The sequence below is a fragment of the Berghia stephanieae genome, chromosome 9 (genome assembly GCF_034508935.2).
Source record: "Berghia stephanieae isolate SIO BIC M18660-M18661 chromosome 9, UCSD_Bste_1.3, whole genome shotgun sequence".
NCBI classification, from domain to species: domain Eukaryota; kingdom Metazoa; phylum Mollusca; class Gastropoda; order Nudibranchia; family Aeolidiidae; genus Berghia; species Berghia stephanieae.
Window position 1 is genome coordinate 10,591,027 of NC_088368.1, and position 15,791 is coordinate 10,606,817.

The window sequence follows — 15,791 nt, forward strand, 5'->3', positions numbered from 1 at the left end:
TCAATGTCTCAATCGTTTCTATGTTATATGTTTGTGATGAGAATATTGGCTATTAAGCTTAACTGCTGGTCAAAATTACTTCGCAATGGTGGTGAACGAATCGGCGATCTCAAGAAGTGGGTGAGAGAGGGATCTAGAAATGACTTTGGGTTTGAAACGAATATTTTTGTGTTCGTGGATAGCTCACACGGTAGAGCCACGCTCTCACCTGCCAGGCGGAGTTGTCGTACCAATAAGGTCGCAGGTTCAAACCCCACCACCGCCGCGAAAAAAATTTTTATTCTCTATTGTCTTCTGGCACTTTTCTACTCACTTCATATCTTGTTGCATCCATCCACCGTGACATTTGTAGACATATCTGGGCAGATAATACACTACAAATGCCAGATAAAACCCGCCGTGTCACACGGATAGATAGATAGATAGCTACACGTTAGGGGTAAACAACAACAAACAAGCCACAGTGACCTGTGACCTTTCGTGTCTCCATTAACTCTTTCATGGCGAGAGCAGGTTTATCAATCATCTGGTTTGTATCGCAGCCTCGGAATTGATGATGATGGTGGTGGTGATGATGATGATTATGACAATGATGATGATTATGATGATGATGATGATTATGACAATAATGATGATGATGATGATGATGATGACAATGATGATGATACCTCTCATTTCAGATATATCGTCTTGATAAAAAGTCCTGTCACAGACAAGGCAAGAAATAAAACGCTTAAATCTTCGGCACATAAACTATTTTCAGTTTTTTTAAAATAAATAATATATAATAAATAAAATGATAAATTATTTTTTTTTAAAGGTATCTGTGGTTTCCTGGAGTGAACCTGGAAGAAACATTTCCATCCCAGGGTTGGTTACAACCAGCCACGAGAAACATAATTTCCATAACAAATCAGACCCACAGTTCATTCACCCTCTCCTTACCAACAAAAGATAGTTCGACGATGACGTCACTCGGGTCTTTATTATTGTTTTTGCCATCCGCGTTTATGAGTAATGCTCACTGTACTGTATTAACCCGACTATAAACGTACATGGATACACACAGTTTTGTGTGTTGCTCCGTTATACTTCCGGATGGCAATGTTATGAGCTTCTTAGCCAAGTGCATACTATCTATAGATAGTTCGAAGATGACGTCACTCAGGCCTTTGTTATTGTTTTTGCCATCCGCGTTTGTGAGTTGTTCTCACTACACTGTATTAACCTGACTATAAACGTTCAAGGTTACACAGAGTTTGTGTGTTGGTCCGTTATACTTCCGGATGGCAATGTTATGAGCTTCTTAGCCAAGCGCATTCTATCAATAGGGAAATCGTCACAATCGCTACGATACAGTGGACATTTCCCTTACACACAATGTTCATGTACATCAAAAAATAAGAAGAAAAATCTTTGTATAGTATAGATAGTATGCGCTTGGCTTAGAAGTTCATAACATTGCCATCCGGAAGTATAACGGACCAACACACAAAATTGTGAGTATCCATGAACGTTTATAGTCAGGTTAACACAATTCAGTGAGCATTACTCATAAACGCGGATGCCAAAAAAAACAATAACAAAGACATGAGTGACGTCATCTTCGAACTATCTATAAAAGAACGTAATGTTATCTTGTAGAACAAAATAATTATGTTTAGCATTCTCTAAACTTTGAGCTTCCATAAATCAATCTTAGAGTTAGGAAGGCATGACAGTTTGGTAAAAACATTGACAATGTTTAGTAAGGAAAGAGTTCACATGACCCCGCCTGACATAGGAACAACAGAAAATTCCCTTTATTCATCCCATAGGGGAAATTATACTCTAGGATCGATTCCAAGGGAAGACTGGAATAACCCAGGCGTTGGCCGCAGTGCAGCGCCGCAAATTGAGTTAGGGCGAAGTGGTGACTTGCTCAAGGCCACACAATGCAGCAGTGGCGGGTGATCGATCGAACTCGGTACCTATTGGGTACCAAGCAAAGACCGTACCACTGAGCCACGCTGACTCCCCCCCCCCCCCCCCCACACACACACACACGTACACACACGAACAGAATGATAACACACACTTTTTTATTTAAAAAGGAACGATGTTACGCCCATCACATCCAACAAACCCAGCAGCGACACAGTGACCGTGCAAACATCGTTGTAGATATTATGACGACAATAATAATATGACAAAATGCAGGCACGCTACGTTGTCTTTGTAAAAAATGTTTTCAAATCATCATTTGTTTTAACTGCCCTGCCCGTCTCTGGGAGTGAGGGACAAAAACAACAACAACAACAAAAACACATTAGGGGTAGCGTGGCTCGGTGGTACGGTCTTTGCTTCCTACCCAAAAGGTACCGAGTTCAATCACCCAACGCTGCGTTGTGTGGCCTTGAACAAGTCACCTCGCCCTAGTTCACTTTGCGGTGCTGCTCTGCGGTTGACGCCAGGGTTATTCCAGTCTTCCCTTGGAATAGACCCGAAAGACAAATTTCCCCTTGGATATGAATAAAGGGAATTTTATTATTATTATTATTATTATTATTATTATTATTATATTATTATTATTATTATTATTATTATTATTATTATTATTATTATTATTATTATTATTATTATTATTATTATTATTACTATTATTATTATTATGATTACTATTATTATTATTACTATTATTACTATTATTATTATTATTATTATTATTATTATTATTATTATTATTATTATTATTATTATTATTATTATTATTTTCATCGGTCCCCAATCCGGTTTTTGTACTTCGGTCCACGTGTCAGGGATATGCTCGCATCATCTCTTTGGTATATCATTATGTAACAGTGACACCATATCACCATCACCACAGTGGCGAGAATATTACATGTCTGATCGAGTTACTGGTCGTTTTTATCACTATTAAATATGATGTAATCAACACACACACACACACGTACAATAAAGAAAGGAAATAAATAAATAACATTTATAGAGAGTCAATTTTCACCTAACTTATTCAAAATGCCGCTGTGTATCTGACCGATGACACATGAAAATTTTCAGAAAATAAAATAAAATAAATGAATAAAATAAATTCCCTTTATTTATCCCTAAGGGGAAATTTTTCTTTATAGTCTATTCCAAGGGAAGTCTGGAATAGCCCAGGCGTAAGCAGCAGTGCAGCGCCGCAAAGTGAGCTAAGGCGAGGTGACTTGCTCAAGGCCGCAAAGTGAGCTAAGGCGAGGTGACTTGCTCAAGGCCACACAACTCGGCGGGTAGTCGAACTCGGTACCTTTCGGGGACGAAGCAAAGACCGTACCGCTGAGTCACGCCGTCCCATGTTACAATAGGATTCAATAACCTGATGTCACGTCCGCCCAGCAACCAGCAGCTTGGTTCTAAACAAAGAAAATCGGTACTTTTTATTCTTTATGCTGGCTTGAACTTTTTTACATGTCAGATGTGATTAGAATGTATAAAAGTCAAAACATGATCAGATTTGTGTGTTTCTCCTCTGGATACACTTTTCTGCTCGTCGGAGAAGTATTTCATAAGGGCGGTGATGACTCAATAGAAATCGATTGAGGGGTAGAATTAAAGATTTCTTACACTCTTGCGGTTTGGAATTCGATTCAATAGTCTGATGTCACGCCGCCCGGCAACGGCGGCCATCTTGGTTCTAAACAAAGAAACTCATTACTGTTTATTCTTCATGCTGGCTAGAACTTTTCAAATGTCTTGTGATCAGAATGTGTAAAAGTCAAAACATGATCAAATGTATGTGTTTTTTTTTTTTCCTCTGGATACCCTTTATGCTCGCCGGAGAAATATTTCATACGGGCGTCCGCCATTGTTCTGTTAGTTTAGAGCCAGTGTTACTAAGTTACCATGCGTCATTAGGAAGGAAGTGACGTTACGACTGTTGAAGAGTATTCGAACTTTGTTCCCAACGCGCACTCGCAAGCTCGTGCAGCGGTTGGGAACACTTCCGGAATTTCAAGAAGCAAGAGTGTAAGAATCGTATAATGTACTACTACATGGCCCAGATTGGTTTGCGCCGAGAAACGGAGATTCCCTATACTATAAATAGCTCATTTTTGTTTCCGTTGGGCTTACGTCCCTTTAACATAATATGACGGCCAATATAGATAGTATACGCTTGGCTAAGAAGCTCATAACATTGCCATCCGGTAGTATAACTGACCAACACACAAAACTATGTGTAACCATGAAGTTTTATAGTCGGAGTAGCACAGTTTCGTGAGTATCACTCACAAACGCGGATGGCAAAATACAATAACAAAGGCTTGAGTGACGTCATCTTCGAACTATCTATACAACTGTCAACCCAACAGCGCGTGAATGGCAGCGTAACAGCGCGTGAATGGCAGCGTAACAGCACGTCATCTATTAACACCATAGGGGCAAGTGTTAGAGTCCTGCATCGTTCCAACCAATCACGTCCTGACGACTGATAACCACATAATATATCATATTGGTACGAATAGTGCTAATCAATCACGGCCATCTCCATACAGCAACAAATCCACCATCCTCCCATACCCCCCCCCCCCCCCTCTGCCACCCCCTGCCCCCAACACTTTTTACCCTTCTTAATAAAAACTAAGTTCGCCTGAACCCAGGGCTGCCAACTTGAAGTCCACGCTGTGGGCAAGAACCTGAGACGGCAGAGCATCTAGTCGAACTGTGTGCTGTGACGATGCAAACCGGCGGGTTCGCGACGGTGCACGAATGCGGACCGGACTTTGCTGAATTGGGTCGATCGTCATAACATAGTAGTGTGTGAACCATAAGAGGCTGCTGCTAACTTGAAATGTCGAAAAAAAAAAAAAACGTAGTAGTCTGTGGTTATGTGTGGTATGCCGAGGCATGGCCAACCTCACGCCATACCAGCAAACCAAAATTATGTGCAACATTTAACGTTTAGAGTGCGTAATAGGGAAACTTGGTGAGAACGAATCACCCAAACTGGCGTTCTAAAAGCAATAATAGGACTGGGTGACTTATTCTTTATTCCTTCTGTGCTATAAATTATAATAAATTATACTATAAATTATAGTGCGAATATTGATTATGACAATTATGTATTACTTATTAAACTCTCTATATTATCTATTAATTGGCAGTGAACACTAATTATAGAATTGATAACGTCTATCCATGCATAACAGTTACACAGAGAATGTTAAGGCTTTTAGAACCTACTAGCTCTAAAACGATACGATCGATGCAATACAATGATATAATAATAATAATAATAATAATAATAATAATAATAATAATAATAATAATAATAATAATAATAATAATAATAATAATAATAATAATAATAATAATAATAATAATAATAATAATAATAATAATAATAATAATAACAATGATACAGTCTAATAATAGCAATCAATCCCCAGATCCGGCGTTAATAATAGATGGTATTTATTCAATCAAACGACACACACACACAGAACCCAGGGGCGGCACTAATGATGGAGCAGGGTCGTGGGATCCCATCAGGCAGGGGCGGCACTCATTCACTGCAGTCGCAGGACTCGGGAAAAACGTCCTACTGCAACATTTGGCCAGAAAACTCGTCCTTCGAATATCGATCGATTTATACAACCCCCGTCTTAGCAACAGACTGAATTCTAGGACTTAACAGGGACCTATCGAGATGTGAGAGTTTTGGACTAGGTGAAGGCCATTTAAATCGATGGATATTTGAAGGACGAGTTTTCTGGCCAAATTTTTAAATACGAGTTTATTTGTTTGTTTTTGTTTTCCCACTGGTTAACGAGATGACTAATACAGATCTGCCTTGTGCTACGAAAAATAGGTAGAATTACGAATTTTGGGCTCCAGCAAGAGGACTGTAGAGTGGATATTGCGCTATATAAGAGCTCAACTTTTAAAAATATCTTCATTGTCGCCTTTTTCGATCGTGAAGAGAAGTTGATGGACCTTACCTACAGCGTGTTCCAATAGTGTGTGTTGTTTAAGTGTAATTCCCACTAGACTATGTAAATACGGAGACGTCTTTGATTCAATAAATCTTGTTGAAAAGGGAATTTAGTTGCTTAGAAATTGTAATTAGGACGTTGGAGCATATTTTGATGATGCTGATGCAAATAATTGATTTGACATGCTATTTACTGCGTCCTTTTTAATTTTTCCCCTTGGAAACGACGAATTTTTGACATTTCGAGTATGCAGCTCTGCTAATATCGCAAAAAACTTCACGGAGACAAACAGATGTGTGATTAACGTGTAATTTCCCCACGAGACTACACACCCAGCTGTCGATACGCCGGAGTCATGAATTAACGCATTGTTTGGATATTGAGTGATGTATAATATAATAATTTATAATGACACCACCTGGTAATTATATCTGGGTGAACTCGATACCGGCAAATTGACTTTCAGGTCCAAGTCAGGATGTTGTAATGGTTATTCGGTGATTAGCGAGAAGTAATCACCAATCTCTGGCCGTCCAAAACCAATAACAAAGAGCGGAGTGAATTCAAATTCGTGATTAATTTTATCATTTCCACAGGGTTTCGTTAAAACCAAGTGAAAACACGCGAAATCACTACGCACATCCACACCCACATAGATACACACGAGAGAGAGAGAGAGAGAGAGAGAGAGAGAGAGAGAGAGAGAGAGATACACCATAAATATACACTCATACGCTTACATACATCGCTTAACACACAAACCTAAACACGCACAAACCTAAACCACAACGCACATTGCAATACTACAGACGGGATCAATCGCCTCCAGGTACACTAGACGCCACGCAATGACAGTACATACATCCATCCATAGATCCATCGTTGTTGGATCGGAAATTGGTTGAAGGCTTGGCGGTCATCGGCATGTTTACCTTCCTTTACCAACTGTGGGCCTTGAAAACATCCACACAAAAGACTTACCCCCCCCCCCCCAACACACACACACACACACACACACACACTAATATTAATTTTGTGTTTTGAACGCTCCCAACCATAGCCATCCTCCCTTAATGCCCGTTACACGCGTCAATCAGAACGTGGCCATCGTGAACTTATGGCCTGACACGGACCAAAAAACGAGTCTTTGACCACAAAAGAAAACAAATCATGAGTTGTATTCAATAGTTCAACCAATGGGACTTGTTTCCATGAGCTCTACTAACGACAACTCACTGGACGCTGCACGGACATTAAAAATGACGTCAAACTATAAGTCCTAGAGGGTTCTCGTGTCAGGTTATTTATGTTTACGATGGCTGCGATCAGCCACACAGATTCTGAGTATTACTCACGCTATTAAGAGGACAGACAGCACACATGAAAACACAATCTGTTAGAGCTCGACGGTTTCTGGGAGTGAACAAAACTCAAGAAAGCAACATGTGCGGCTATGTGCTCTTCTCGTATGACACTCGCTTTTGAATAAGAAGGTCCTGGATTCGAGCCTCGCCCGGCGCATAGTTGAGTCCTTGAAAAAGGCTCTTTCCTCACCTTCTCACCGTACTCAGGTGTAAAATTAGTACCTGGTCGTTAACAGCGCTGTCTTCGTCTGAAGAAAAAAAATGTATTATCGCTTGACGGGCGTCATGTCTCGTCCTACATGTTAAGTGTTGCTGTTGGGTTGTGACCCCTTGTAAAGCGTTTGGAGAACGTAAATGCTCTATTGTGTAAACATTCAACCACGCCACAACACTGAGATACCAGGCAGTGCCTTGTGGAAAAGTCTTTGGAATTATTCTGAGTCCAGTCCATCAATGAAGGGACATAACTTGGTGGACAACGCATTCCCCCAATTATCTGATTGATATATTTATTTGGTGAGAACTAATAAGAATGGCGGGCTAAAAACAAAAACAAAGAGATGAGTGACGTCAACTTCGTTCCTTCTATTATAGATGCTGTACGCTTGGCTAAGAAACTCACAACATTGCGATCCAGAGTAGGAAGTATAACGGACCAACACACAAAACGATGTGTAACCTTAAAGGTTTATGGTCTGGTTCATGCAGTTGAGTGAGAATTTCTCGTGAACTCGGATGGCAAAAAACAATAACAAAACAACAGTAACAAAGATCTGAGTGACGTCATCTTCGTACTATCTACACGGTGTCGTCAAGTGTGGGGCAATGAAATGTCTCTTTTTACTGTGTCAAAATATTGTGATAAATGCTCATAAAACGTGGGACTGATTCACTCGGCTGTTTGGCATGTAATAATAGTAGCTATGGCCCCAAATAAACTGAGAAGTGAGAGAGTATGACTTTTTGTTTAATTAAGTAAGGGAAGTAAGGGGGGGGAGATGACAGTGATGATGATTTTCCAACAGATTGTATTCATGGGGATGAAAAGGATATTGCCCTCCAGCAGGCAAGCGGTCCCTATCGCCATCCCTCATTGACTGGGACAGAACCAAGGGACTCCGTAAGGCCTCATTCAATCTGCCGACCGTCACGTAATTACATTAATTCCTACCATCCATCAATGGATGGAACACACATCACCACACTTGTCACGCGACAACACACTCACACATATAACACATACACACACACACAAACACACTCACATAAAACAACCTAAAACTCGGGACAAAGAAAGTCTTCGCAAAGTCCCAGGTTTGAGACTTTTTGCCAAGATGATCTCATCTATATCGATCGATATTTGAAGTAAGAAATTTCTGGCCAAATTTGTAAATACAGGATTGTCGCGTAATTACAATAATTCCTACCATCCATCAATGGAACACACATCACCACACTTGTCACGCGACAACACACTTACACACACATACTCACACACACAAACACACTCACACACATACACACACGAGAATATTAAATTTTGATGTCCATTTTTTGAGAGTATCATGTCATTGACAACAGTGAGACCCAACAGACGACGGGTTCGTAACACAACCACAGCCACATCAACACAATTTTTGGGTTAGTTCAGCCCTGCCTACAACTACAAAAAATTCATAAAAATAGGAAAAGTTGGCTCCAATCTCAGAAAACTTCATGAACATCTCTAAGTCATTAAAACTGATTGAAAATGAAAGTTGACGTCAGACTACATCATTTTAAGGATTTTGAAGTGGCATTTAATCCTTGTAAAGGTAAATTGTTAATCCTTTAAGCAAGCAACAGCGACTACGATTTCTATCTCCGAAAAATTACGATTTTTTTTACTGTTAAGTCGTTCCATCCGGCAGACATCACCGCTCTCTCCATCCGCGAGACCAACCGTAGCCATCGTTAAGTCATAGCCTGACACTGAAACCCAAAAAGACTGGCAGTTTGACGTCATTATTTGGTTTTTGCACCGCCTAGTGAGTTGTCGTTAGTAGTGCTCATGGAAACTTGTGGTCCCATTGGTTGAACTATTGAATACAACTCACGATTTGTTTTCTGTTGTGGCCAAAGACTGGCATTTTGATGTCATATTTTGATTTTGGTCCGTGCTGTCAAGTTAACGATGGCTAAGGAACCAACACAATGTTTGGGTTATCAGTAGACGCATGGGAAGATTTGTGACTTTTGTTCGTGGGTTTCCATTTCACATTGGAATCCAATGATCATCAGTTTGGGTTGTTGTTTATTGTCTCTTTCTCTTCCGGCATCCTGGCCATTCTCTGGAGTCCACACGGAACTCCGGAGGATGAGCTTCGTCCTCGTTTCCGATTTCGACGTGTACGGACTCCGATGACCTAGATTACGGTTTCCGCTTTAAAATTACCAGGAGGTGATTTTTTCAAAACATGCCATGCCTCTCTTCATCATTCAGTTCAAATCTCTTTCATTTATTCTTTCTCTCTCCCTTCTTTCTTTCCGTCTTTCTTTCGTTATTTATTTATAGTTTAACTATTATTTATAGCTTCTTTATTTACTTATTACTTGTTTATATCTTAATTATCTATTTATATATTCTCTATATATTTATTCATATATTTATCTTAATTATCTATATAATTATTCATTTATTTATCTATTTATACATATTTCAATCATTTATTTATACCCTCCTTATTTATTTATTCATTTATTTATTCTTTTTTAATATTTTATTTACTAGGTTAAAGAGACAATGACTTGTACTCTTTGCATGATAAACCAATTCCGTGAGAGTTGTGGGAAAACCAGCACATTATCCCTGGCGGGTCCAAAATCCACGATAGATTGACGGACACACTGTACTGTATGTACAGCATAGAGTTGTATTAACTCATTTACAACAGCAGATTTTAAAAGACACCCAAACCCCAACACCAAATACTCCTCATTACAGCACATCACAAAGACGTCAGGATTGTTTTGGGGTTTGTTTTGTTTGTTTTTTGTTTTTTGTTGTTTTTTTTGTTTTGTTTTTTTTTTTTTTGCGTTAACTAAAAATAATCATACATTTGTGCGGCAATGTGGTCTAGTGGTATGACACTCGCTTTCAGATCGGAAGGTCCGGAGTACGAGCTTCGCTAAGCGCATAGTTGAGTCCGTACTCAGATGTATAACGAGTACCTGGCCTTTAACAGAGTTGTCTCTGTCGAAAAAAAAAAATTATTGTAATCTCGCCTAAAAGGCGTCATGTATCGTTCTGCTTGTTAAATGTTGTTGTTGGTCATGGACCCCTTGTAAAGCGCTTTGATCACATTAAGTGGATATTGCGCTATATAAAAGCTCGAGTTGAAACTACATACCGTGTCCAAAGTCAGGCCACTGGTGTATCCAAATAGAATCTCGATGCTGTGTGATGATGACGTCAACGACCAAAATAACACTGGACAGCCTGATTTATATCTGGATAGACAAGAAAATAGAGGGGGAAAAAACATTAAGATTGTCACACGTTAAAAATAATCGAACTGTTATATAGCGCAATATCACTAAACGTGAGCAAAATAACCTTGACGGAGATGCTGTTGAGGAATGGGCGGCCGGCAATGACCTCACAATCCTCCATAACCCCAAAGACAAGAAAACCTTTATGAGTGCCCGGTGGAAGAAAGGTTACAATCCGGACCTGGCATTCATATACTCTCAACACTTCTCAAACTTTGAAAGGACTGTAGGTGAGCCTATACCGAAATCTCAACACAGGCCTATTACCATCAGCATCAAACCAGCTGTTATAGCCCTCGAATCAAATGCGATACCACGATTCAATTTTAGAAAAGCAAATTGGGAAAACTTTACTAAAGATTTAGACAATAAGATCACCAATATAAAAAGTGACCCACAGAGATACGACGACTTTAGAACACTCATATGGAAAGTTGCAAAGAAAAACATCCCCAGAGGATGCCGAAAAAGTTATATTCCATGTCTCCAAGATGAAAGCAAGAAACTATATGAAAGATACATTGAATCATACAAGGTGGATCCTTTCAGTGAAGAAACCCTAGAACTGGGTGAAGAACTCACATCAATGATAGCCGATGAAAGATCGGAAAGATGGAAGGAATTAATAACCTCCACCAATATGACCCTAAACAGCAAAAAGGCCTGGACTACAATTTCAAAACTGAATAATGACAAAAATACCCAGACAAGAGTGGCTGCAGTAACACCTGACCAAGTAGCACATCAGCTTCTACTGAATGGGAAACCAGCCAAGAAATCACGAGGCCAACTAAAAGCCCTGAAACGTGAAATGGACAAAGCCCTCAAGGATAGTGAAGATCATCTTGACTCTTTTACCCTGGAGGAGCTACTAGAGGCCTTGTCCCATCTGAAGGCAGGAAAAGCATCTGGACTGGATGGAATCACAACTGAGATGATTCAACACTTTGGCCCGAGAACCCTATCCTGGCTATTGGACCTCTTCAATGTATGCGCAAGGACAAACAGGCCGCCAAGTGCATGGAGGAAAGCAAGAGTAGTCGCCCTACTGAAACCGGGGAAAGATCCAAAATCCAAGAAAAGCTATCGCCCGATTTCCCTCCTGTGCATCGCATACAAGCTATTTGAGCGAATGGTTATGTCCCGCATGTCACCCAGTCTAGACGAACAACTGTCTCCAGACCAGGCTGGATTCCGACCAGGACGGTCAACATGTGGTCAACTTCTTAACCTTACACAATTCATAGAAGATGGGTTTGAGACAAAACGGGTCACTGGCACAGTCTTCGTCGACCTCACTGCAGCCTATGACACAGTGAATCACAAGATCCTACTCCTCAAAGTGGCTAAAATGATAAAGAATAAGAAAATTGTAAATATTATCCAGTCACTTCTCGAAAACAGGCGCTTCTTTGTTGAAATGGATGGCCGGAAGAGCAGGTGGCGCACCCATAAGAATGGTCTTCCCCAAGGATCAGTGCTAGCTCCAACACTTTTCAACATATATACAAATGATCAGCCTGAGTTCCCAAATACCCGCCGATTCATATATGCTGATGACCTATGCCTCGCAACACAGGATGTGTCCTTCCAACCAATCGAGAGCAGACTGACAAATGCCCTAGACACCCTTACAAAGTACTACACTAAAAACTCGCTGAACGCCAACCCAGGGAAAACACAAGTGTGTGCATTTCACCTCAACAACCACCAAGCCCACAAAAAACTTAACATCAAGTGGAATGGCCAGACATTAGAGTACAACTACCACCCAGTGTACCTCGGTGTGACGCTTGATCGGACTCCTTCAGAGAACACGTGAGGAAGACCAAGGCAAAAGTGTCCACGCGTAATGCCCTCCTTGGAAAGCTGGCAAACATGAACTGGGGAACTGACCCTAAAACTCTAAGGACCACAGCATTGGCCCTCAGCTACTCAACTGCGGAGTACTGCTCAGCTGTATGGGCCCGATCATGCCATGCCTCCAAGCTAGACCCCGAGCTCAACAACGCCTGCTGGATCATAACGGGCCAGCTGAGAGCAACACCATTACCACTGGTCTACCGTGCAGCAGGAATAGCCCCACCACACATCCGGAGGGAAGCTCATGCCCAAATACAAAAATACAAACAGGAAATGGACCAGAGACACCCCCTTCATGACCACAATTGCCCCAAAAGCAGGCTCAAATCAAGAAAAAGCTTCCTCACAGTAGAGAGCCTTCACCCAGACCACTCAGCATTCTTCCGCCTGGACAAATGGGTAGAATGGGACAAGACAGCAAACGATGCCCTCCAGCCCCCAACAGAAAAGCTCCCAGCAGGCACAGAGACCTCAAGAGAAAAGAATGGGTGGCGTTGAACAGAGCTAGAGCAAAGGTGGGAAACACCGCCACCAACCTCTTTAAATGGAAAATCTCACCGGGCACTGAATGCCCATGCGGTCACCCCAGACAGACCATGGACCACATCCTGTCCGAATGCTCGCCGGGACCTCACTGCACCAATGCTGACCTGAGGGAATGCAACCAGACTGCCCGGGACTGGCTGACTCACTGGCGCGACAAGATATGATGATGACTAAACGTGCTCAAAGCGCTTTACAAGTCTGGCCAATAGCAACGTTTAACATTCAGGAAGGGACATGGCTGACGCCTGTTAGGCGATATTACAATTTTTTCCCAACAGAGACAGCGTTGTTAACGGCCAGGTACTCATCTAAAATGAAATTACAGTTGACTACGGTGAGAGAATGTGAGTAAAGAGCCTTCTCCAAGGACTCAACTATGCGTGGAGCGAGGCTCGAACCCAGGACCTTCCGATCCGAAAGCGAGTGTCATATCACTAGACCACACAGCCGCACGTAGATTATCACACGAAGACAAAGCTCGGACCAATAAATTGGGTCATCGAATCGTTTGCCCCAGTTCTCAGGGAATCTCTCTTCTGATTTGTCTCCCCTCTTAATTGACGGATGGTTTTCCAAAAACTAGTTACGTCGATTTTTCTACTTTTTGAGATTTTCTGTCCATGAGATAAATTGAAATGTAAACGTTATTTCAAGCATCAAAAGACACAAGAATTTCCTTCGATTTGTGTGAATCTGAAGTTTAAATCGATAATGGACCGAATGAGAAATTTCAGGGGAAATAACCTTCAATAGGGAATGAGATTAGCGGAAGAGTAGCGTCCCTTGATTGGACGTCACCTTACAGAGAGAACGTCAGATTGGTTTTGCGCATGCGTCTCTCTCGTCCTCGCTTTCGGTGAAGTGTCTCATGCCGCTTTCACCGGAAGCGAGGACGAGAGACGCATGCGCACAACCAAAATGACGTTCTCTCTCTATTAAACTTCTCTGCCCATGGTGTCCAATCAAGGGACGCTACTCTTCCGCTAATCTCATTCGCTATATCTGGGGGAAATGGAGTTGGGTAGTTTTGGAAAACCAGTCTTGAATTAGTTAAAAGATGGCGTCGTAGAACAATCTGGAACCAAACACTTGAAATCCCTGGAGTAAACAAAAGGCCAAGTACTACCCTGAAACAACACGTTTTAAAGAATTTTGGCCAGAAAACTCGTCCTTCAAATATCGATCGATTGAAATGCATAAGCTTTCACTTTATAAATAGCATCAACTTTTAGATCCACGTATAAATCTGATATGAACCAGCCACAAAATATTATACTGAACACATTTCACGAACTTATGGGTGTCAAGAAACATAAAATAGCGTTTAAAGACACCAAAAAAAGTGTACGAATGCTAAAAATTATGAAATAATATAAATTTAATTATGCGCACAATCCTCAGCAAAATGTGTACAATGAAGGAAATTCGTAAGAACACGCATTAGATTTTACGTAAGGTTGGCAGCACTGCGAATTGTACAAAGTGGCAAACGGGGAGAGAGAGAGAGAGAGAGAGAGAGAGAGAGAGAGAGAGAGAGAGAGAGAGAGAGAGAGAGAGAGAGAGAGAGAGAGCACGAAAGAACAGCAGCATCAGCAGACGATTCTAACATACAACGTGATAAGCTGCCAAAGATGCTCAGGGAATATCTAATGGGGTAAGGATGAGATTGCTAGGGCCGGGAAGTGATGGGGGGGTGAAGGAGGGAGGGGGAGGGGTATGATAAGGACCCGTTGAGGGTACTTGGTTAAGGACAAAGGAAGTCGATGTAAAATTAATAAAAATTAGTGGATGGTCATGTTCTCTTTGTTTCTTCTGAGACTGTAATTTTAAGTGACGAACAGCGCTCTATAGATAGCATGCGCTTGGCTAAGAGGCTCACAACATTACCATCCGGAAGTATAACGGACCAACACACAAAACTGTGTGTAACCATGATCGTTTATAGTCTGGTTAATACAGATTAGTGAGAATTACTCATAAACGCGGATGGCAAAAAAAAAACCAACAAAAAAAACAACAACAAAGACCTGAGTGACGTCAACTTCATTCTATCTATAGACTATGATGATGAACGAAGCTGACGACAGCCAGCCTTTTTTTTTAAATGTTTTAAGACAGAAAGATGGGTGATTAGGTCCCACCAAAATGTATCAGACATACCATGAACTAATCGTATAATGCTACACATTCATCATGCGTCGGTAAGTAGGTAACTCAAAGCAGAAGGTGTGAGTACTTTACTGTAACGCATATCATCAATACGTCAACGAAGGCGAACGAAAACGTCAGTCACTTTGCCAACATCTGTTTTGTTTTTGTTTGTTTTTAAGGGTTTTACGGCGCTTCCAACACATTTCGGTTATATCAGCGCCAGTAAAAAGGAAGAAAATAGGATAGTAAAAAGTTATAGAATTACAATTAAATAGACCTGTAAATGAGCTCTATAAAAACTGACTGAACCGACAAACTGAAGATTCAATTATTTTTCTTTAAAATAAGGGCATCATTGGAG

General features: G+C 41.0%; 1 protein-coding gene across 7 annotated transcripts in view; it reads right to left on the bottom strand.

Moving 5' to 3' along the window:
• Nucleotides 1-15,791, bottom strand: part of LOC144979663 (neuroglian-like) — a 97,063-nt gene that overhangs the window by 41,784 nt on the left and 39,488 nt on the right. For all 7 annotated transcript variants that reach the window (XM_078926502.1, XM_078926504.1, XM_078926503.1 and 4 more), the window contains one exon: nucleotides 10,729-10,828. The gene's annotated coding sequence lies outside the window, so the exon portion shown is untranslated. The remainder of the gene's footprint in view (nucleotides 1-10,728; nucleotides 10,829-15,791) is intronic.